Source organism: Macrobrachium rosenbergii, chromosome 55 (assembly GCF_040412425.1).
Source record: "Macrobrachium rosenbergii isolate ZJJX-2024 chromosome 55, ASM4041242v1, whole genome shotgun sequence".
NCBI lineage: Eukaryota > Metazoa > Arthropoda > Malacostraca > Decapoda > Palaemonidae > Macrobrachium > Macrobrachium rosenbergii.
The window spans coordinates 73,869,276-73,893,082 of NC_089795.1; the positions used below are offsets into that span (position 1 = coordinate 73,869,276).

General features: G+C 36.7%; 1 protein-coding gene across 1 annotated transcript in view; it reads left to right on the forward strand.

Moving 5' to 3' along the window:
• The window catches only part of Cad88C (cadherin-88C), a 283,326-nt gene that overhangs the window by 136,032 nt on the left and 123,487 nt on the right, over positions 1 to 23,807 (forward strand). The window contains exon 3 of the mRNA XM_067098927.1: positions 157 to 262. The gene's annotated coding sequence lies outside the window, so the exon portion shown is untranslated. The remainder of the gene's footprint in view (positions 1 to 156; positions 263 to 23,807) is intronic.

Genomic DNA, 23,807 nt, shown 5'->3' on the forward strand with positions numbered 1-23,807 from the left:
TAATAAACAGTAAATAGTATAGTAAGATGACGTAAACGGTTTTTATTTTTTGCATGCCACAGAATCCAACATCGAATCTCCTTACTAATTGCAACGTTATCCTGCGTTTAATCCACCTTATGTGTGCTAATTAAAGATTTTCTTTGTCCATTCCAGGAAAGGTCAGACGGAGATTCCCTCGAGGGGTGGCTGATGTACCTCTCTGTAGAACTCCCTATAAAACCCCTCGCAATTATCCCGCACCTGTACGTCGTCATTGAAGGTATTTTTTTATTTTAAATGTTCACATATTTACTCATTGTTTATTGTTAAGTTCGTGAAGGTCTTTGCTTGTATTCCATTTTAATCCGAATTCATGGAATGAAGATAGTCTTACTCATGGCGAAGATAATTATGGATTTGAATTCTTGGGACGTTGCTTGTAAGCGTTGCACGTTATTGCCGGATTAAGGTTTTGCTCGTAAATTAATGAGTGTGGATGGTTATACCGGTAACTTCGTCCTGTAACTGAAGTGATCATTACTAGCATGAGAAGGACGAGTTTTTCTTTCTGTGAAGCATCAGTTCTGAAGCGAGACATGCAGTGTGTACGGCAGTATAGATCGACTGGTGGGTACTGTTATTCGGTGGCAACTCGGATGGATGGACTCTTCTCGCTTACAACAAAGAACTTTCTGTTGGCTACCCATTTCGACCCACCCAAACATGCCCCCTCCTCTCATCCCAAGCCCCCACCCTCCCCACCCCCACCTCTCCAACGACGTTACTTCTCCTCACCAAGGAGATATGCCTCCCCTGCTCCTCACTCACCACACCTCATTTTATCGACATCCAGCCACGCTCTCCTTTTCGTTGGGAGCAAACATACGAACACACAAGGCTGCTACTCTATCTCCTCTTTTGCCCAACGGGACGCCTTATTGTTATTCAAGGTACTCTCGGACTCTGTAAATGTCTTGTGGCCGAACAGCTGATTCCCGTTCGGGCGATATTTCCGTCAGCATGGGGCAGAAGAAGTGGGTGGGAAATATTACGTTGTAGCAAGTGATAAGTGAAGCTGAAAATAACGTTATACCTCCAAGAAGACTTTCACTTCATGCCAGCGTTTCAGGGACGAACGAACGAGCTCCAAGATCTCAGACACGATTTTCGTAGGGAGGGCTTTACATTAAAGTCTGGCAGGAGCACGAAGATACCCGGAAAAAATGGTGGAGGAACGATATGGTGCCGGTGAATTCAGCGACAAGGCTGACTGTAGATGTCGGACCGCTGAAGAAAAATGAACTGTAGGGGCGTAGATTCTCGATTGAAAAGGAATGATGTCGAGTATTTGAATTTTATCTCAGCGTCGTTGACAAATTTTGTGTATATACAAAACGCCTCACCACCATTTTTCTGTATTTCTATAACCACGTTCTTTGAGAGGACCAGTAGATCTCTTTCCTTGATGCTGAATATCAATATCTTGAATCTTCCTTCTTTTTTTTCCCTCCGTTTCCTTTACTTTTTGACCCTTCAGGGCGGGACTTCTTCGTAAGGGTATTTGGATGCTCATCTTGCTGACTTCAGCACACACACACACACACACACACACACAGAGAGAGCAGCAGCAGTAGCTACAGAATTGTGACAGTCATTTGACATGTCTTTCGGTGCCAGTCTTATCTGTGTACTAGAAACGTGAAGCAAAATGCCATTTTGTCAGGCAGTGTAAGACACCAGTTAGTGATCACTACCGTGCATCTCTTGTATGCTGTATTTGAAAAATAATCATGGCCAGTTAATCCTCTCCGAACGTCTTTGAAGTACAAAGAAGGAAAATAGACCAGTGCACGTTTGTTAAACATCGCGAGGACGCAAATGAAGGTAAGACTCCTTATTGGGAAGCTGGCGAAGTGAAACCAGAAGCGAGATGAAAAAGAAAAGAAAGTAATGAGTCTCTCGTGAAGAAAGTTAGATTAATGATGGAGTTGCAAGGGGCCTAGAGGTCCGCCTTCTATTCTGAATGCCAAGGGAAAATGACATATGACAGCGTGATCCCAGTGAAATGGGAGGAGAGCTCATGTACTTATAAAGTGCTTTTAACTCGGTAATCGATATAGAAATGTAACGGGCTGTATTTGAAAATGGTCTTAAGAGAAAGGAAGTTTGTTGGAAATAACCCTTGATTTGGCGCCAAGAGAGAATTGATGCATTTTTCGAATGTAGAAATTTAGCGTTACCATAGTAAAGTAGATTATTATATAGTGTCAGATAAAGCTGAAGTTTTAGTGGGAGTTTTATTTTTTATTTTTCATTGCTTACCTGACCATCCCTAGATGGAATTACATTTCCCCTCACACCATGCGAGATCCCATTCTTGTGATAGATCACGCTCGGTCACGAAAAATTCTGTATTACGGGGTATGAAGAGTGTTAAATCACCTTAGTTTATCTTGACATGTGTATATTGAACTCATTATGGAGTAGGCAATTTTACTTCGAATGTTATTTAATGGTAATACATTCCCGAATAATTTCATATGAGCATCTTTACGTCTTTTACATGTAAATGATTACACACGATGATCATAAGTTATATGACTGAATTATTCGTTCGTTTCCCAGAACTTTCATTTATCATCGGCCTGAGAAACAAGGACTGTAATACTTGAATTGTATAAATAATACTTGAATTGTATAAACATTTACATTGTCGGAAATTTAGGTTCATTGACGGGAAAATTCATTGTCGTTTTATTTGTTGAGACGAAGGAGGCCGAGTTAAGCAACGAGTGCCTTAGTCTTCTTCTGTAAAATTTCCATATTCACAATATTCATTATCTAAAGATGGAAAACTGGGCATTCACTCTTGGAGCTTTGGTTTCCGATGGTCGGCTTATTTTTTGTTTCTGTTAAGCGAGGACTTCCCATTACTTCCTTGAAACAAAGGAAAGTAACGTACGTGGTAGAATCTGCCACTAAAAGAGTTTCAAATGTTCGTCGATTTATTTACAAAGTACTCAGCAGTGAGCATCCCTGTGGTAAGGTGAGCTGAGAGAGGAAATTATTCTTCTGACTAATAATTTAACTAATTATTCTTATAATATGAAGGTAATTTTAGAACGATAAAATTTACATGCACCGATTTTATGAATCGAAATGCAGTTCTTTATAATCGAAGAGACGAATTGTCAGATCTTCATTGAGTTCCATCCTTAGCTAAACCCTTGGTCCGGGGCCAGCCTATGGATGTTCTCACAAAGTTTCTTCAGAATCTGTTCGATCGTTCTCGAGGTATATCGTTAACCACTTAAGCAGATACACAGACAAGGGTGAAATTACCATCTACCTCCAACTTCGTCACTGGAGGGTATTGCGTACGTTCAGAAGCCATTCCCAACTGGAATATTTAATCTGCTCAACAAAGGCTATAAATTGAATGCATCAGTAACAGATCGCTGTGGGAATAAAACTGGTTAACAAGACGGCAGATCATTAGTATAGGAAAAGACTGAAAGTATTAAGAACAATGTACACTAAATATAGGAAAAGGATGAAAGTATAATAAACTCTACACTAAATACAGGAAAAGGATGAAAGTATAATAAACTCTACACTAAACATAGGAAAAGGATGAAAATATAATAAACTCTACACTAAATATAGGAAAAGGATGAAAAATATTAAACTCTAAACTAAATATAGGAAAAGGATGAAAGTATAATAAACTCTACACTAAATATAGGAGAAGGATGAAAGTATGGCAAACAATAAGATTCAAATTATTACAGATTTTTATATGTACTTGCGGGCAAGATTTTGGAAATCACCCTGAAGAATAATTATATATTTATGAAGAAATAAGCTTACGGAACAATCAGTATGTGGCAGATTTTGTTATAAATTATACGTAACTCTGCTGTCACATATGTACCTCATGAAGGTGTCTCTTAGAGCACCAGATATGGAAGTTGAAAAATGAAATTTTTTGGCAGAAAATACGCAATAGCGATTGACGTGTTGATTGGATCACCTAGGAAGATGACTTTGGATTTCGGTAAAGGGAATAACATCATTTAATTTATTTTGTATATGTCCAGTAAGATACCGTTTCGTCACACTCTGAAATTCAGTCATTTTTCCGCAGAACCCCTGACCTCCGCTTGCCCCTTACACACACACACACACACACACACGAGAAAAGGTTTAAAAATGTGTTCGTAACTTTTATATTATGAAGCGCCTTTAAGAAGTCTTTATCGTTTTGAAAAGTGTAAAAAAAAAAAAAAAAAAAAAAAAAAAAACCCGCTGCTGAGGACATTTTATCTGATTTCTATTTTGAGAAGTACCAGAAAATTAAATAAATAAAAAACCCCAAAACTACATTTTTATTGATATCAGGACTGATAAGTGAACCCTCTTGTCAAGACGTTGACTGCGTCGAAAAGAATTTTTATGCTAGATTACCTCTCGATGCTCAGGGTACAAAGCGAAATTCTCTGACTGTGAAGGAGATAAGTTTGTGGTGGTTGATAATCAAAAGCCTTCTTTGGATGATTTATAGCTCCCATTGATAAGAATCTGAAACTGAGGCTGCCACAACCTTAACCCCTGGGTATAGCTGTCGGATAAGCTATATAAATCACTTCATATACTAAACATTGCGGAATAAATTCGTGAAGAATAAATTCAGAGGTTAGAGGCATGCAGACAATTCTCGAAAAAATTCAATTTTTAGAAAAAAATCACTATGGCTTTGGAAACGGTGTCGTCAACATCTTAAAACCTTTGCCATAATGAATGTTGAAAAGTCAGTACTCCCTTTTCATAGATTAATATCTGGCTATTTAGTTTTGCCAGGAACTTCATTTTTTCGAAACTGTTACACTGACCGATTGTGCTGTAAGAAAATATTACACCTGTGTTTTAGCAATATTATTGTGATTTCAGGTGGATTCCCTTACAAAAATGTCATTAAAATTTAATTTCAGCGAATTTGCACCGAGAAATTTTCCCTTTAAAATGGCTTTCAGTTTCATGTAACTAATCGCGCAAGAGCCTTAAGCCACTGGAGCTTTTTCAGAAGAGAACAGTGATAATACACTGGAAATTAAATAAGTGCAAGATAGAATGGCAATGTAAACTGGATTTAAGTTCATTCCCCCAGACATTTACCCCTATATTGAGATCTTTAATTATACGTGAACTCACACTTGACAGGATTCACATGCCTCTAATACCATGTAGTATTGAAATCATACCAGTCATAAAAGGAATTGTATTCCACACTGAATTCCTTTGCACATCTCAAGTACCAGTTACCGAAATGTATTGTCATTCGTAATTGCGTTAACAGGACCGTAATATTTTATAAGCAATTTTGTAGCTGACTTTCCTATTCTTCTTTGCAACGTTTTGCTTCATCACGTAGGGGCATTTGTTCTGCAGAAGTTGCCATACGAGTTCGTGGCCTTTTGATTTGCTTATTATGATTAGTAATGATGATGATAATAATATGATATAGCTTAAACATATTGTTATTAAGTAAGCCTCATCAACTTAGTTGGTTATAGATGACTTCACGAGAGTGAACAGTTTAAAATCATGACCAATCGACGTCATTCCTTGCCACAATAAAAATCGAATTCATTGCACTTTCATTCCGTCATGTTGACATTGGACGATCTGAAAGTGCCAATTATCTTTTTTGTGGAGGCTCCAGGGGACAATTGCAGTAATTCAGTTGGCTATCCCATGGAATCATTTGAAAAAACCGCTCATACACTCACAAAATGGATGGTGTAGGTCTGGCGTGTTGCTTGATGAAGCAGTATCCAATATTCACTTATTGCGTATTTGATTAAAATAAGATTCATACGGAGCCGTGTGACAGGTCTGTTTCGTTGAAAGCCTTGTTTGAGAGGTGATTAGTGTATGAAAGTTAAATAGGTTTGTATTCTTTCGCCAGTTGCAGTAACACAGCTTTATAAAACATTACGCAAACACAAAACATACCGAAATCACATGAACATGTAAACATACATAAATTACATGAACAGTACATAGGGAAATCGCGCAAATTTATGCATTTAAATGACTCGAACATATTTGCATATGAAAATCACACAAACATAAATACTTATAATGTTACTTTCGGTCACTTGGGTAACTTGACAGTTACGGTTTCCATAGGTAGGATTTCATGCTTTTCGAGTTCAAGATTTCCATTGTCAGGAGAATACATGGCCAACATTTTATCCAGTCAGTCACAGACTACTTAAATTATCGGTAGTTTTGTTTACTTACAACCGTATTAATTTGTCGCATTTCAGCAAATCATTTACAGTTCCGTTCATTGTGGTGAAAGGTCAGTTGTTGCAGGAAGTTTCATAGCTTGAATAAGGATTTTCGGCTAAGTTGTTGATATTCCCCCCACCTGTATATCAGGGTTTTCTATCTCATTATTTATTATTTTTATTATCATTGTGCAATAAAAATCCACAATTATATAGTAAATATATTACTAAGTAAAATAAACAAAGACTCTCGAACACTTGAACGGTGTTCCTCATCAGTGCTAACGTTAAAATGTAAAATGAGAGGAAACTACTTACGACTGTAGGTCGTGAAATCTTGTCAGGTAGTGTGGGGCTCAGCTTTGAAGATTATAAAATGAAATATGAGTCTTTTGTTTGAATAGCACTTTGCATTGCTACAGATACACAAAAGCAGAAGGCTGAGCATACGAGTATATGGATTAAAAAGGGTTCACCAAGTGAATATCAGTCCCCCTAAAGCGACGGGCGCTTCAAGAACGGTGAATGGCTGAAGTGCTTCCCGACTTTTTAAGTATTCTCAAGCTTAAACAGTTGACGTGTTAAGTGTGAGTATACTATCAGTGACAAACCTCCCCATCACCCCAATTTTGGTGCCTCTCTCTCTCTCTCTCTCTCTCTCTCTCTCTGTTTTTTATGTAAGTGTTATACGACTTGATGCTAATCTGCTGTGAGTTAATTACTACGGTGTTAAGGGAAGACGTGTTATAATTAATTTTCCCGGCGGGTTACAAACCAATGCTGACAATGAATTAACTCAGGACCGAGGTTCGCTGGTAGACTAGAAGCGATGTGCCTCTGATATGGCGGTGTGGGGAGGGTTCTGGAACTTTCTCTTGTCAACTCCTTCGTCCTTCTCCTCGGGATTTTACTCTTAGAAATAATTAAGTGAAGAGTTTAAAGGGTTTCAAGGCGGGAAATAATACATTAAGAGAGAAGAAGAACAGGTTTTAAGTAACTGAAAGGCTATTGAGAAGCAAGATGACAGCTTCCACTGGAATGAAAACAGGGCATTTGGAATAGTGATCTCGAAGCAAGACTGATTTTAAGTTTAGATTACGAGTAGAAGGAAAGGAAGAAACAGGAGGGCGAGGGGTTCGTGTCTTTTTTATCTTTCTATAAACAATTATAAAGGACCGTTAACATGGTGGTTAGTGCAATAAAATTTCTCCGGGATTATTGATAGCACAGGAGTCACACCAAAGAAGGAAAGTCTTGCCAAAGGTTTGCCTCTCCTCGTCGTGATGTTAAATAATATGGCGCCCAGCTCTGTTTTTAGTTCAAGTTTGAGTTTTTCATGTTTTTTCGCCTAATTCCAGTGAAGATCGTGGGTGTTTTGTTAAAAAAAAACGAACGAAAAATTAATTTTATATTTCATTTGCGGTGGAGATAATTTATTAGATGTGAAAGGTGATTATTTTCCTTTATTGGATGTGCAATGTTTGCAATGGAAATAATTAATGAAGAAAAATCGAAGACGGCGCCTCTCTTGGAAGTCCTCGTGAGAATGGGCTGGGCTCTGTTTACGAAGTTACAAAATATACACGTTTTTAGAATATGAACTTTTAATTCTGTAAGAGATTTTGCAGATCCGTGCAAATTGAATGGCTCATCTTTTAAGGAGTTGTTTGCTTCTGAGCTTGCGTTAGTGGATATTGGCACATTTTATGCGCAAAGCAACATCTTATAATTCAGAAGATGAAGAGGACGATGGTACTAAATCCCTTTGCGTCGAGTGGAATTATTACGTTAAGATCACATGAATAAATAATAATAATAATAATAATAATAATAATAATAATAATAATAATAGTTGTAAGTAATCAGTGATTGGTGAATTTATAGAGAAGAGTACCCTGTACAGCGCAAAGCTCCTCCAAGGCCGCAATAGCTCTTTACCGAGACTTAAAATGACGTTTGATTTTAGCCACTGATCTGCTGTCACCGTGTGTGTTATTAAATATTCATAATCAGGTGCAGGTTCTCCAGTTGACATTAGTTCTGATAACACGCTGAAACTGATTTCAACTTCGACACCTTGTCTTCCATGACTGTTGACCCTTGAAGGCGAAAGGTACTGAACTTCATCAACAGTTAGCTGCCAGATCTTGATGCATGACTAGAGTAGGAAGAACACTAAAATTATTAGTTAATGTGCTGTTATCAGTAGTGAACAATAGAAATGCCAGTAAACATTGACACTTCAGCTACGGGGCCATATGATTGGATGTGTCAAAAAAAAAAAAAAATTCAGTGCAACTAATTCTGTCGTTGTGTGAGAAGCCCGGCCAAGAAAAACTCATGTGGGAAGACCACTGAATGACCATTTGTTCCTCACACCGAAGGGTAGTGGTAATAAGTTAAGTATACTTAGTTTAACGAGACCCTGGAGCTGATTAACAGCTCTCCCAGGGCTATTGAGAAAGGATTAGACTTATTTTCGTAGCTAAGAACCAATTGGTTACCTAGCAACGGGACCTACAGCTTATTGTGAATCTGAACCATTATACCGAGAAATGAATTTCTATCACCAGATATAAATTCCTCTAATTCTTCATTGGCCGGTCGGAGATTCGAACGCGGGCCCTGCAGAGTTTTAGCCGAGAACGTTACTGACCAGTCCAACGAAGAACTAGGGCAGTGGTAATGAAAACTGTGGATGCTATAGGCAAGTCTCTTAGAAACTGAACGTGGTGAACAAGTATTTTGAAAGTGAAAGAAATGATCACAGATATATGCTGAATCGTGGGTAAAATAATAAGGGAGGTTGGTGTTTGCCTTTTGGTAACTCATCCCGAGCATATCTCACTCTCTGCTATGTTATCTCATAGATTTAGAAACAAACCACCTATGTAAGCATCAGGGATCTTGGAATTTGTTTCTGATAGCCACTGTGTATATAGGAAACAATTGGGCACTCCAGAATCCCATTTAGATCCTAGACTTTTACATACGAAAACATTGAATGTGGATAAGAGTCTGAGGATATAAATTCATTCTTGTTCAAATTGACTGTAGTGCAGATTTTGACTTGGCTTGCAATAGGTCACTTATTTGTTAATTTGTAAATTAGGTGATTTAGTGTATGTCCTTGATTTCCATAGCCTTTCAGGAGACTGACCACAGAGAAGTTTTCAGGGAAGCCGGCTCTAGTGAGTGTAGACTTATCAAGCTCTGTGTTCCACAGGGTAGTGTGCTCAGGAACCTTTATTGTATTTACTGTTAGATGTTGACAGCATTAGTGGTTGTAAAGATATGATGGTACAATAAATAGATAATGCAACTCTTACTACAGTTATTCACTCTCCTGATATGTCAACCGGATTGTTAGTTACTCTTTAACAGAATTCTAGGGTGTATTGGTAGGTAGTGCAGTCAGTAGGCTAAGTTTATTATTGCCTCATTATCTTTTTGGAATTATTGTTCCTCCGGCTCGATATTCGCAGTATCCTGGTACTTTTACCATTCTGGAGAATGGAATAGTGGTTTCCTTTCTCCTCTCTCTCCCAGATTATAGTAATTATATAATGCAGACCATTTTCAGAAAATTTCTTGCTTGGCTGCCTTCCATTAGCTTATTATGAGTATGGAACATCACCATTATCTTGTCTTATTGTGCCCTAATGTTAGCGCATGATACTCATTGCATAGAACATCGGCAACCTTATTCTGCTGAGGTAATACTATGTCACACTGACCGGTACAAAAGCGGTTTATTCCCTGCACCGAGAGTGATAAAGTTTACCTGGCAGTGTTGTGAAGGATGATGTTTGCGAATTTCATACATGTTAGAGGCTGAAATTGATTATCCTGCTCCAGGCCTTAAATTTACGTAACATTTACTTTTGTGTGATCTCTCTCTCTCTCTCTCTCTCTCTCTCTCTCTCTCTCTCTCTCTCTCTGCAGGATAATGAAATAGGGGACCTGCTTGCGATCAAGGGACCGGGCGATTAGGGAATGGTATGGCATGGTCCTGGGCAGGATCCTGGGTATGGGCATCGTTCCTTAAGAATTCAGGATGTCTCTTTTGACTCAAGAAGTATACATGTACCTGGATGTAAGATTACTGTGGTTTGTCGCAAGACTTACTGAGATACGGAAACATAACACAGCCTCCCTTTTTAAATATAATATATATATATATATATATATATATATATATATATATATATATATATATATATATATATATATATATATACACATTACACATGTGTAATATAATGTAATATATATGTATATATTACATATATATATATATATATATATATATATATATATATATTGTATTTATTATTTAAATTGCTGTATTTCTTTTTCTGCTTCCTCATATTTTCATCCAACGAAGAGCAAGCATTCTGTATTGTGCAGACGTGCTCGCTAAGTTAATGGCCAGTGTGGACTGCTTAGTAAAATATACGTACATCCATCATGGCTTATGAAAAAAATCGCCTTTGTGATTGTATCCTCTTGTTTGCTGACATCTTGTTCTGTCATCGCTGGGTTCTTGGGACTGATCCCTGCTGCTGCTGCTAATGAAATATTGGAAGGTAACCCAGACGACAGGATCGCGCCGAGTTACTACAGAAAGACCATTAATCTTGACTCGACCTCAGTAACAATGGGACACGTTTCGAAATGTAGCTTCTTGATTCGCAAGTGGGTAATTACCTTCCTTCTCGTTAGCTCTGCCGGGGGTTACGCCTCTTTTTTTTTACTTTCTTTTGGCTGTAACTTTTCAGCTCCTCCTGATCGTGTAACATTCCTTAAAAGCTTGTAATTATCGATTAGTGGGAAGGATCGGTGGTTCGCAACTGTGACTGGAAGAAATTTAATCGTGTCTCAGGTTCTGAGTGAATTTACAAGATTTATTTCGGAACCAGCCAGTTTTTTCCCTGTTTGAAGAGGCGAATCAGTAGCATTGGGTGTTAAGACCTTAATTTTTTTTTCAGCGGAATTTGGAAATAGCATTTAAAACAGCTGGAAGTATTAGTCATCTCACGTGGTAAAAAAATTAATTGCAAAGGGTAGATTTTTCATTTTTATGCCTGCGTCGTTAAAGTTACTACATAAAAGATTATGTAGGCTTAGTGCAGATAATAATTTGTTCACTTGTTTCGATCAGCAAATTCTTGAGAGGGTGAAACCTTGCTGTAGAAAACTTCATTATTATTATTATTATTATTATTATTATTATTATTATTATTATTATTATTACTTCTGATGAGCTTCTGTTCTTGTGGGACAAGTCAAAATGCCACGAATTACAAATGAAAGAAGAGAGAAAAGGGCAAAGGAGAAGAAAGCACTTGTTAATATGCATGAAATAATTATCCTTGGTTCATAGAGTGTGTCGGCTGAGAGGAGAAACGGAAATATTCAAGTTGTGATGTTATTACCTGACAGGCTACTTCTTCTCACACTGGCTGTGTGGAAATCGACAGTCTTCTGATGACACGGCCTAACTTACTAATTGTTTTTTCTTTTCCTGCTGCTAACAAGATTTGGGATTCTTTTCATTCTTCTGTATCTCCTGCCGTTTAATATTTCTTCCTTATCGCTTCCTTGTCTTCTTCGGATCTGGCCTAGACAAGGGCATTAAGTTGTCTATACCACTGGCCTTTGCCCATGAAAAAAAAAAAAAGACAGTTATTTTGTTTAGCTAGCAGTATCCAGCTATTCCAGCAGCATCCATGATATTATCAGGAAGATAAAGAGAGGGGAAAAAGCGTTGTGTTGTTGAAACACTCCGTCCTCAGAACAGAACACAGAAAGACCAGGAAGACAGGGACACAAATTTCCACTTGGTTCTGTCACTCTGATAGGGGTCCGCATATCCGGGTCCTTATCATTGCTTCCATGATTTAGCACTACTCGCTGTATTATGTTAGGGTTCTTCGTGAATTTTTTTCATCATTACTTTCTCTCTCTCTCCCTCTCTTCTCCCTCACTCTTTCACTCTCTCTTTCTTTCCACTTTCAAGCACCTAGGAAAGTGTCAAGTGCACTTTATATCTCTGATAGAGTCCTACTTAATCGTGAGTGCCGCGCGCAGAAATGTTTAATTTCAGCGATGTCGTGAAATTCAAACGTGTAAGAGCTCGTAGCATTTTTGGCTCCTAATTACCATCATCCATTTTCATTGCGTGTCATGCATCCTCATTCAGCTTATCTCTTCCCCAATAGAAAAGCTTTTACGAGAACTCGCTTTTACAAGCGGGGGATGACACTGGGGAATGACACGACCCTTCTTAACGAGCCTACATCCCTAGCCACTGTGCCGAGACAAGTCAACTCGGGATGCGATAAATTCCCGACTAGTTTTTGAAAGTCACGCTGCCGGCAACAGAGGTTATCTTAAATTAACCTTTGATCTTACAGTAAGGCGTCTCTCTCTCTCTCTCTCTCTCTCTCTCTCTCTCTCTCTCTCTCTCTCTATGTTTGTGTATGTGATTGTGTGTGAGAGAGAAATGCCGTTGTCCACTTGTAAATAATCTTTAGGTGGAATTTCTTTTGAAGAAGCACGTTGTGGATATTACTCTTTGGTAAGCCACAGCTGATAAAAATGCGGATATTGCATTAGCATACATTTGCAACAATTAAAACCGTGTTTATATAAGTGGTAAAAGGTGTAACGAAATCTCCAGCGGCAGTTAAACTGGACATGACTTTATGCTTACAGAGCTTATCTCTTGAATACAGTTGTTGATGATTTATAAACAATGCGATTTCTTTATCTTTTGGACATTTATCTTTTGGGCGTGTGGCACTCTTTCCAGACGAAGCTGGCTCATTCCTAGGGCTACCATCTGGCCTTAACGGTCTTTGAGTGGCTTGGTATGAAACGGTGCTCAGGACACAAACAGTCGATTTCATTGTGCAAAGTTGGTGCAACATATCGTCCCTGTTTTGACGAAGTCGTGTAAGCCATTTTTTTCCCATTTGAGAAAATGGGCTTCAGAGATTCTGATATTATTGAGAGCTTTTACTTAGCTCAACTTCGGAGGAAATTTGGTTTGGAAATGTGACAACACAGACAGCTGAAGTTTTAATATGTTATAGTGTATCAAAACTTGAGACACTTTGGCTGGAAAACTCAAGTACTTAAAAAAAGTGGGATACGATAGTTCAAAAACAGGAACGATATAAACAAGAACAAAAACGACAGTATATAAGCCTGAGTTGATTAATTACATGCAGAACTTCTTAAAATATCTATATTATTAACTTGGAAAAATTTAATGTATGCAAGAGAGGAGGGATTATGATATACTTACTGTTCAAAGAGAATTATCCAAAACTTTTTGAAATATTGGTTTCATTTTCCCATTAGTGGTATTAACACCATTCAGAAGATTATTTATTATTATCACCATTGTCAGAAGATAGCTTTTATTTATTATCAGCACCATTGTCAGAAGATAGCTTTTATTTATTATTAACACCATTGTCAGACTACAGCTTTTATTTATTATAACATCATGGTCATACGATAGCTTTTATTTATTATTAGCACCATTGTCAGAAGATGGCTTTTATTTATTATTAGCACCAATGTCAGAAGATAGCGTTTATTTATTATTAACACCATTGCCAGAAGATAGCTTTTATTTATTATTAGCACCATTGTCAGGAGATAACTTTTATTTATTATTAACATCATTGTCAGAAGATAGCTTTTATTTATTATTAACACCATTGTCAGAAGATAACTTTTATTTATTATTAGCATCATTGTCAGAAGATAGCTCGTATTTTTTTATTAACACCATTGTCAGAAGACAGCTATTATTTATTATTAACACCATTGCCAGAAGATAGCTTTTATTTATTATTAGCACCATTGTCAGAAGATAACTTTTATTTATTATTAACATCATTGTCAGAATTATTAGCACCATTGTCAGATTTATTATTAACATCATTTAGAAGATTTATTATTAACACCATTGTCAGAAGATAACTTTTATTTATTATTAACATCATTGTCTGAAGATAGCTTGTGTTTTTTATTAACACCATTGTCAGAAGACAGCTTTTATTTATTATTAACACCATTGTCAGAAGATAGCTTTTATTTATTATTAGCACCATTGTCAGGAGATAACTTTTATTTATTATTAACATCATTGTCAGAAGATAGCTTTTATTTATTATTAACACCATTGTCTGAAGATAGCATTTATTTATTGTCAACACCATAGTCAGAAGATAGCTTTTATTTATCATCAACACCATAGTCAGAAGATACCTTCCAAAAGCCCTGTTTCTGCAGGGAACACCGTTGTAGCCTAAAGTGACGGTGCCTCTAGAATCAATTTGTGCTGCCTCTTTTCAGAGGGTCGCCATTCACATCCTGTTTAGTGTGCCACAACAACATCACACTTGCGAGTTATTGATGCGAACACTTTGAAACATCATGAGTCATTGGCTTAATCTATTTTCATTCAGTTCTCAAAAGCTACGTAGTTCTTTAGCGTTAGTTCATGATTTTCACTTGTAGTGTTCCTATGATTTCTTACCTCGTTTTTCACAATAGGGAATTTTGTTTGCTGGAACTTCCCCAACAAGATTTTTGGATTATATGATTTTTTTATATGGATGTGTGTACATTTAATTAATAATAATAATAATAATAATAATAATTTTAATAATAATAATAATAATAATAATAATAATAATAATAATAATAATAATGGATGACGTAATGTATAATGAATACAATAAGTCCTTCAGTTGCACGATGTTATGGAATAATATACTAATGGATAGTGGGTGTGACACTTGAACAAAAACTGAACCAAAACCCCGTGGAAGAAACCTTGAGGGCGAGGCAGTATCTCAGATTCAGACGACTAGGATCTCTAGCGCCTGAGAGCATATTTCAGTGCTCGTAGTGACAGCTTGGGTTCGTAACTACCTACACAGCACAAAAAGACTCATTATATTGAGCTCAAACAACACAAAGCAGACCTCGTCCCAGCTATTGAGATGAAGTTCTCTAGTCAGCCTCAGTGGGTGCTTGTGTCCCTGATGTAACTCGCACTTTAGTTGTGAAACTGCATTTCCTGAATATGAGTACCTAAATCTGTTCATATTTTCGTGTATTTTTTCATACGGATTATGAAAAATGTCTTTTATCCTTATTTTCATTTTTCTTTTTTTTACCTCTGAAATATTTACTTGATTTTCCGTGTTTATTTGTAGATTCCTCTCATTCATTTTGTTTCAGAATTCCGACATCATAAACATGGCTGAAGATACTAATAAGGGTTTCAGAAAATACTGAAATAAATAACAAATAAAATGAACAAGTGATGAAACAATCGGTTTTAAATATTTAGAAATTGTACATCACCCAAAATAGAGTCGCAAAGATAAACTGATCACATTTTACATAGAAGTGGAATTTCTGAAGATGTCTGTATAGCTAAAAAAGAAATAAAAAAAAAAAAAGATTACAGTGTAGTGTACTAACAATAATCCAAGGTAATGAAATTATGCAATTTTCTCGATAACAAAGAATTTTTGCTGAGGCCAGCTCCACTCGAATTCTTGGTTTCCAGTTATATACGTAACTCCTGAGATTCTGTTATGTTCGATATTCTTCTGAAAAGAAATTTGAGAGAAAGTAAATAAATGAAGGGTACAGCTAGACACTGGACATGAAGAAGCATTTCATCACAGAGATAAGAATCAAACTTATGAATCACCGACCAGGAATGTGAGCTACCTTGTTTGATTCCTTGGCTTTTCATGTCTCCCGCTCGACTTTCTCGTCCATTTCTCAGCAACCTTTCCTCCTCCTCCTCCTCCTCCTCCTCCTCCTCCTCCTACTTCTTCTTCGTCTTCGTCTTCTTCTTCTTCAAGAGGCAAGTCAGTCCCTTCATTTTCATTTTCCTTGTTCTCAGGTCTGGGCTAGAAATGGGCGTTGGGTTGCCCGTTCCATTGACCATGCCTCGTAAGAAAAATATATACGTTAGGCCAGAGGTCATATAATTAAATGTACCGGTAAGTGTCAGCAGGTTAGGTCGTAGGTCACAAAATTAAAGGTATGCGTGAATGTCAAAATGCTCAAGAAATTGAGTGGGCATTATCTCACAAATGGCAGATTACAGAGAGAAAACTGGTAGCCAGAAGGCATAACTCTATAACTACTGTATGTATGTATGTATATATATATATATATATATATATATATATATATATATATATATATATATATATATATATATATATATATATATATATATATATATATATATATATGTATATATATATATGTATATATATATATATATATATGTATATATATGTATGTATATATATACACACGTATATATAATGTACATATATATATGTGTGTGTATGTGTATGTACGTTAACAAATACACACATCAGCTATATTAATAGTTAAGTGTGTGGAAGAGATTAGTCGTTTTTGCTGGCTAACTGATATTCATCGACTAAAAAGTTTGCCCAAGTGCCCTTATATAAAAGTTAGTTTCAGGCAGTTGAAACATCCAGTGGAAAAATATATCGGTTACTGAACAAAATACGTGCAGTATTGTTTACAAACTACTGGGCTGAACAGGAGTCAGATTGAGATGATTATGCAATTTAAGAAATTTAAGTCTCGTGCCGCGATGGATGAACTGACAGAGGGAAACCGGAAGTTCAGTTGATATAACAAAGTGATAATTTTTTTAATAGGCAGTTTTTTGTATGTGAAAAGCTCACAACAAAAACTATGAAACGCATATTTTTAAGAGCAGACAAAAGAATTGCTCTCTGCATAACACATGAACATCGGGTAAGCGAACATGCATAAGGAAAATTCTGGGAAATACGTGATTATTCGAGGTAGGAAAAGGCTTGGTAACAAATGGGTATTAAATCTGGCCAGCAATATTCTTGATAGCCAGAGCATTGTTGGCCAATATCCTTGATAGTTATTGATTTAAGTATGAGGTGATGTTAAAAATAGGTGAATTTCGCCATTTTGGAATTACACTCAAAACTGGTTTAAGTCCTAATAACATTCACTTTAATAATGTGGAATTCTCCCCCTTCTTCTAGTTTTCCTGCCTTTCTTTATTAAACAGGCTGAATTATCATCACTTAGGGGACGTCCTTTCACTCCAGTGTCTGGCCGTCACTCTCTCTAGTACTTGATGACTGGGGTGGGGCACTTTTACGGCGATTAGGTCGCCCAAAGAGGAGTCCATCTTGTATTGCCCAATCTGCCATTCGTCACGACTCGGTTCTCGAATTTTGGGCAGAACTACAAAGGGCAAAGGAGTAAAAGGACCAGTGGGGCTCACTGGAGAGTCGAGAATGGGAAAAGCGCCAGCATAATTCTAGGAAGGGTCACGATGGTCAAATTGGTCGAGTAAAATATGAGTTTGAAGTGTCTAGATGAAAGTAAAATTAATCTTCTCTCTCTCTCTCTCTCTCTCTCTCTCTCTCTCTCTCTCTCTCTCTCTCTGCTAGAGTCTTAGAGTCTCGACGAGGTATCTCCCATCCCAAAGTGTCCCAGAGTAGTATAACTATTTTTTATTACAGATATTAATTTTTTTTTAAATATTCGCGAGAAAGTGAAACATGTATCATGATCGATGCCACTTATACGTAAAGGTAATTCCTGGCTGACATCTTTACGTAACAGGTTTTTTTTTATATAACACCCAATTAGCTGTAGTTCCAGACAAGAAGTGTCCTTGACATTTTCCGAGGGCTGAACATTCCTCTTGTTTGTTTCTCAGTAGTAAATAAAAGATTTTATTGATCGCCGGACGTCTATATTAGGAACCATGAACAAAGTCCTTGTTTTTTATTTGCTCTGGTCATATTCATAATGTAGGATTAAAGTCTGCATTTAAATATGAGTGCACAGACAAATGACATTAAACTTTTATCTGATAAACTGTTTTGAGAGAGTGAAGTCTGGTGATACGAGCAACGATATGCTTTGAAGTGTACACTGCAATGTTTCAAAAAGCTCTTAAGATTTTTGTCAACACCATTTAGCTTCAGAGCGAATAGTCTCTAGTGTATTATTATAAGTCTGACTTCTCGAGATAATCATTATTCTTTGTAACTATATATCCAAAACCATGCTAAGACAAGGAAAGACATTTAAAATTTCCTGACGAGACATTTGCCTGATGTATTGGGAAAATTTATCATTAGATTATGGAGGACCCATCACGACTGTTGTTTGTTTTGGTGACCATGAAATATGAATGAATGAATAAATGAATGAATGAATGAAGGGATCTGTTGAGCGTTACTGCTCAGGGTGTGCATGCAACATGGTAGCTTTTTGCAGGAATAAATGGTCGTTGTCCATCATCCAAACCAGCTCCCATCTCACCCAGGCCTCTGAAACACAAATGATTTATTTTCCTCTTATATCTCTTTGATTTTTATTTATATAATATATAGTACTACAACTGTTGGGCTTTACTGAAACTTTTCTTTTTAATGACCTTTTGCTTGAAAGCTGGTATGTTAGGGTTTTCAAGTCTTGATATTAACAGCCAAATAGATTTGATAACTATGAAAAGCAAAATAAAAATTAGTAAAAACTGCGCCGAAGTTTCTTCGGCGCACTCGAGATTTCTGTACAGCCGCTACAGCGCACTGTATAATCAAGGCCACCGAAATTACATCCATTTCTCGGTGGTTTCTCGGTATAATGCTGTGTGAGCCGTGGCCATTGAAACTTTAAGCACGGCCTTGTGGTGGCCTATCCTATATCGTTGTCAGAAGTACGATTATGGCTAACTTTAACCCTTAAATAAAATGAAAACTACAAAGGCTAGAGGGCTGCAAATTTGGTATGTTTGAAGATTGGACGATGGGTGATCAACATACCAATTTACAGCCCTCTAGCATAGTTTTTAAGATCTACGGGCGGACAGAAAAGGGTACCGACGGACAGGTATAGCCGGAACAATAGTTTGCTTTTACAGAAAACTAAAAAGAGGAAAAATATGATTATAATATGGCGTATAGAAAATTCCCACGATACAAATGAGACTTTCTCCCTCGATTACTGGAGAAACAGAGGAGAAAAGAGGTTGGGGCGAGAGCGGGGCATTTTAGTATTCAATTGTTAGAGGTACAAAAGCGCATTCCGTGTTAATTAGTTCAGAAAAAACCTGATCATCCAGTTATTTCTTGTATATTGCCTATTGTGTTCTCTGCCCTCGTAACGCAATTGGTAGTGCTCGGCGTCTCACAAGATAGCAAACCCACGTTCGATCCCCGGGATGGACGATGATGGGTACGATGTTGGAAGATTTCATGTAAAAAGAAAAAATCATTATGCATAGAATTATGGACATGGTTGTTAGTCGAATGTTGTGGGTCGCAACTGGTGCATAGAGAGAGATAGTGGGAGAGAAAGAACAGACAAGGAATGGCAGACATGAGGTGATCATACGTTGGCAAATTGTATGCCATCTAAAAATTAAAAAAAAGGAATGGCGTCCGTGAGATAATTCTCACCATATCGGGTACCAATTATTCACAAGATAAGGTAGTCTCTCTCTCTCTCTCTCTCTCTCTCTCTCTCTCTCTCTCTCTCTCTCTCTCTCTCTCTCATCCCAAAGTCTCTCTCTCTCTCTCTCTCTCTCTCTCTCTCTCTCTCTCTCTCTCTCTCTCTCTCATCCCATACTTCACTTTAGCCAGTAGATTATAAAGTGCAACATATAAATGAATGACCGTATAAAAGGAACTTTTTTTTAAAATCCTGAACTTCCCTTTAGCTCATAGATTATAAAATGTGTAATATATAAATAAATAATCGGATGAAAATAAGTGAAAAGCATCTCCTTTCCGACGGAGAACCCCGCCCGAACCCGCGAAAGAAAGTTTACCGTTGCTTCTTCCCCCAACCTCGGAGGATCACCTAAACTCCCCAGTTATCTCAAAGGCTTTGTTGTCGATGCACTGGGTGTACATACACTCGCCGGAAGCTCGTTAGAACGTTTATCTCTGCCGTCCCTGTCCCTCTGTTTCTGGTGCCACTCTGTCGTCTGTGAGTCAGTGTCCTCTCATTTTAGCATTTTCCTTTGTCTGATTTGCTTCCGAGTTATCTCTGACACATGTGGATGGGCGAGCCCGCCAATTAATTTCTGAGTCATGATCTCCTCGTGAATTATGATGTTGCGTGGCGATTTTTTTTTGCTGGGCTTATTCGTGACTGGAGAAAGTGAGGTCATTCAGAGCAACGCGTTGAAGGAACATGGAAAATTTTCTTTTGACCACCAGATGGCGCTCAAAGGGCCTGCTTATTCGCTGCCTGGTATTACAAAAAAAGCTGAATTGGATTTTATTTACGGTGTTATAATTTTCTTTCCGAAACAGGTTCCAAATCATGCGAAAATCGTTACGATATCGGACCCACATCACTGGTTAATTTCATTATAGCATAAAAGGAAAAATTCGTTTTCATTTAAACGCATAATAATCCCGGAGGAATTAAATGCGGGTTATGGTCTTAACTCTTCAGGACGATAACGATTTCTCCTTTTTTGAAATCTGGTAAATAGCTGCATAAATCAACGCTCATGAATATTTCCAACACTCTTCACATGTTAATTTAAAACAGAGAATGGGTCTGTGTGTTACCTCATTGAAAGAAAATGTCTTCTGCCACTGTGATTTATGCTTTAAAAGTATATTATTTTCTACCCTGATCCTGTATAATAGACCTGGGAGACTAATTTCCATCTTCGTGATAAATTTGACTTTAATGGGAGAAGAAAAAGATGTTAAACACCGTCATTAGGGAGGGATGAATATATTCCTCTCCTCAGAGCAGATCGCGGACTTTGGCTTAGGGTTGTGAACTAACTCGTGCACCAGAGAGAGAGAGAGAGAGAGAGAGAGAGAGAGGAGAGAGAGAGAGAGAGAGAGAGAGATTAGACGGTAACGTCGACCAATGTCGCAATGATTATACTGGTGCAGTGTTAGCTCGTGAAGTAATTTTTATTTCCGGGTATGTTCGGTTCGCTAGGCTAATCATCTTTGGTCAGAGTGATAAGGTGAACGCTCTGTTATTGGTTTTACTCCCTCTCGATATTCAAGTTTTTAATTCTTTTATTTAATTTTATTTTCACCTGTCATTTGATGCAGTGTATATATATATATATATATATATATATATATATATATATATATATACGTATATATATATATATATATATTATTTTATATATGAATATGTATATATATATTGTATATATTTATATACGTATGTATGTATGTTGAGCTTTTTCCTGAGGTCTTAGCTGAATATTATTGTCACACGCTATCAAGTGACATATAAGCATGTATGTATGTATACAGTGGAAGCGTTATATACATAATGTATATATACACACATTATATATATATATATATATATATATATATATATATATATATATATATATATATATTAATATGGTATATTAATGGAGACTTAATATACCAAACAAGGTGTATGGTAAAATAAGACATGAGACGTAAACACTGATAAGCGAATAACTGTTTGGTTTAAGCGAGGTGAAGGCTGAGTGAATCAAGCATTTGTTAGGAAAAATTTTTATGGGAACTTTGAGAGATCAGGGAAAAGGCTACATGCGACATAAATGACCATGAAAAAGCTTATGGTAGATTTGATTGATAGGCAATGTCGAGTTTGTTGGGGTTGTGTGGCATAGAAAATAATTTGTTGGGAGTCTTGTAAGTGTATAAAACGCAAAGGTAGAAGTTTTTGAACAGGGGTTTCCTCTGTGATTCTTTATTGTTGTTAGGGAAAGCGGTTCGATGTTATGTATAGATTTATTGTGTTATGACGATATTGAGAGCACTTTATGTCAAAGATTAACTCAATAAGAACAAGGTACAGCACTGCAGGGTTTCATCTGCATTAGTTATATTGTCGTGATTTGAATTAGGCAACCGAACATTCCTTGCACAGTTAGCACAGGGTTGACCTTTATAAAGAATATCTCATTTATCCCTGAAATAAATCACCAGTGGAATTAAGGTCTACGAACAACCTCAGAAAGTCATTGTTTCTTAGAATTGTACGTGCTAATATCATCATACGGTATCTAACACTTTTACAGAGCAGTTTAATTTTTCATGCATTTTTTTCTCTGTGTAATCCGTTATATTTGCCTCCCGGTACCACTTTGTACAGCCATCTCCAAACATATAGTATTTCTTTATTGGCGACTATTAAATGCTTCAGAACGGTCCTCTATATTAACAATTAAAAGGTTTAGAGAATATATCTGTATTTTAAGCTGACTTTTGTAACGCTGTTTTCAAACGTTCGAGGAATACTTTTACATTTATACTAATCTTTATAACTTCATAAATTTCAGGGAACTTTATCATTTGTGTTATTTTTTACCACTGTTTTCAAAAGTTAACCTTTATAACATTTTTCAACAGTTCCAGCGAATATTTGAACTTTTGGAACATTTTTTCAAAAGTTGAGGTAATATTTTTGCATTGTAATTAATCTTTAAACACTTTGAGCGAATATTTAACAAGTTGAGGGAATATTTGTGCATTTGATGTGCCTTTATAAAATTTATAACACCAAGGGACTATTTTCGCATTCTGGTAGTGTTCCGATTTTCTCAGGAGCTGTGAGGCCTCCCCGAGACCTTGTGACCTCTGGTGATTCAGTTATTTGTCGAAAGGTTGTCTGTCGAGAATGTCATTTGATGTTAGGTAACGTGAAGTGTTATTATAAAGGTATTTGAACATTTTTTGTGGTTAATCTCTCTCTCTCTCTCTCTCTCTCTCTCTCTCTCTCTCTCTCTCTCTCTCTCTCTCTTTTTTTTTTTTTTTACAATTTCATTTACATTTCATTTTGAAATTGTATCAGTTTCCATATTTGGATATATTTAATTTTCTTTTATTATTTATATTTTACAATTTTTTCCTCGGCTATGTTAAGCAGTAAGAAGTTTTTATACGTGCATACGTTTTATATCAAAACCAGGATAAAATTTAAATTTTACTTATTACTTAAAGGTCGTGAGATTTCAAATAAAAGTTAAGTAGATATCAAGGAAATCATATTTTGCGGGATTAAGAGAATATTGGTACAACTGTATCAACACTGAAAAATTCTGTTTCTAAATAAAAGCGATCTATAGACGAGAGCGTAAGTTTGGAAAAAATCTATCGAGATGTTACGAGCTTATATATTTTATGGATGAACTTTTTACTTCAGGACGGTAGGTGTTTGTTTTTATTGTTGATATTTGAATGCAAGATTTTCATGATGCTGATCTTAATCAGCTAAGACATTGGTGACCATAGTCTTTGTAACGCCAGCTGCATAAGTCATTATAAACCTTATTATTAGTCGGACTTCAAAAGAATTTGCCAATTTTTTCTAATTCTTCTCAATGAGGTAGAACGTCTACCATAACAAAGAAAATTCTATCATTTACACGGATTTTAATTTAAC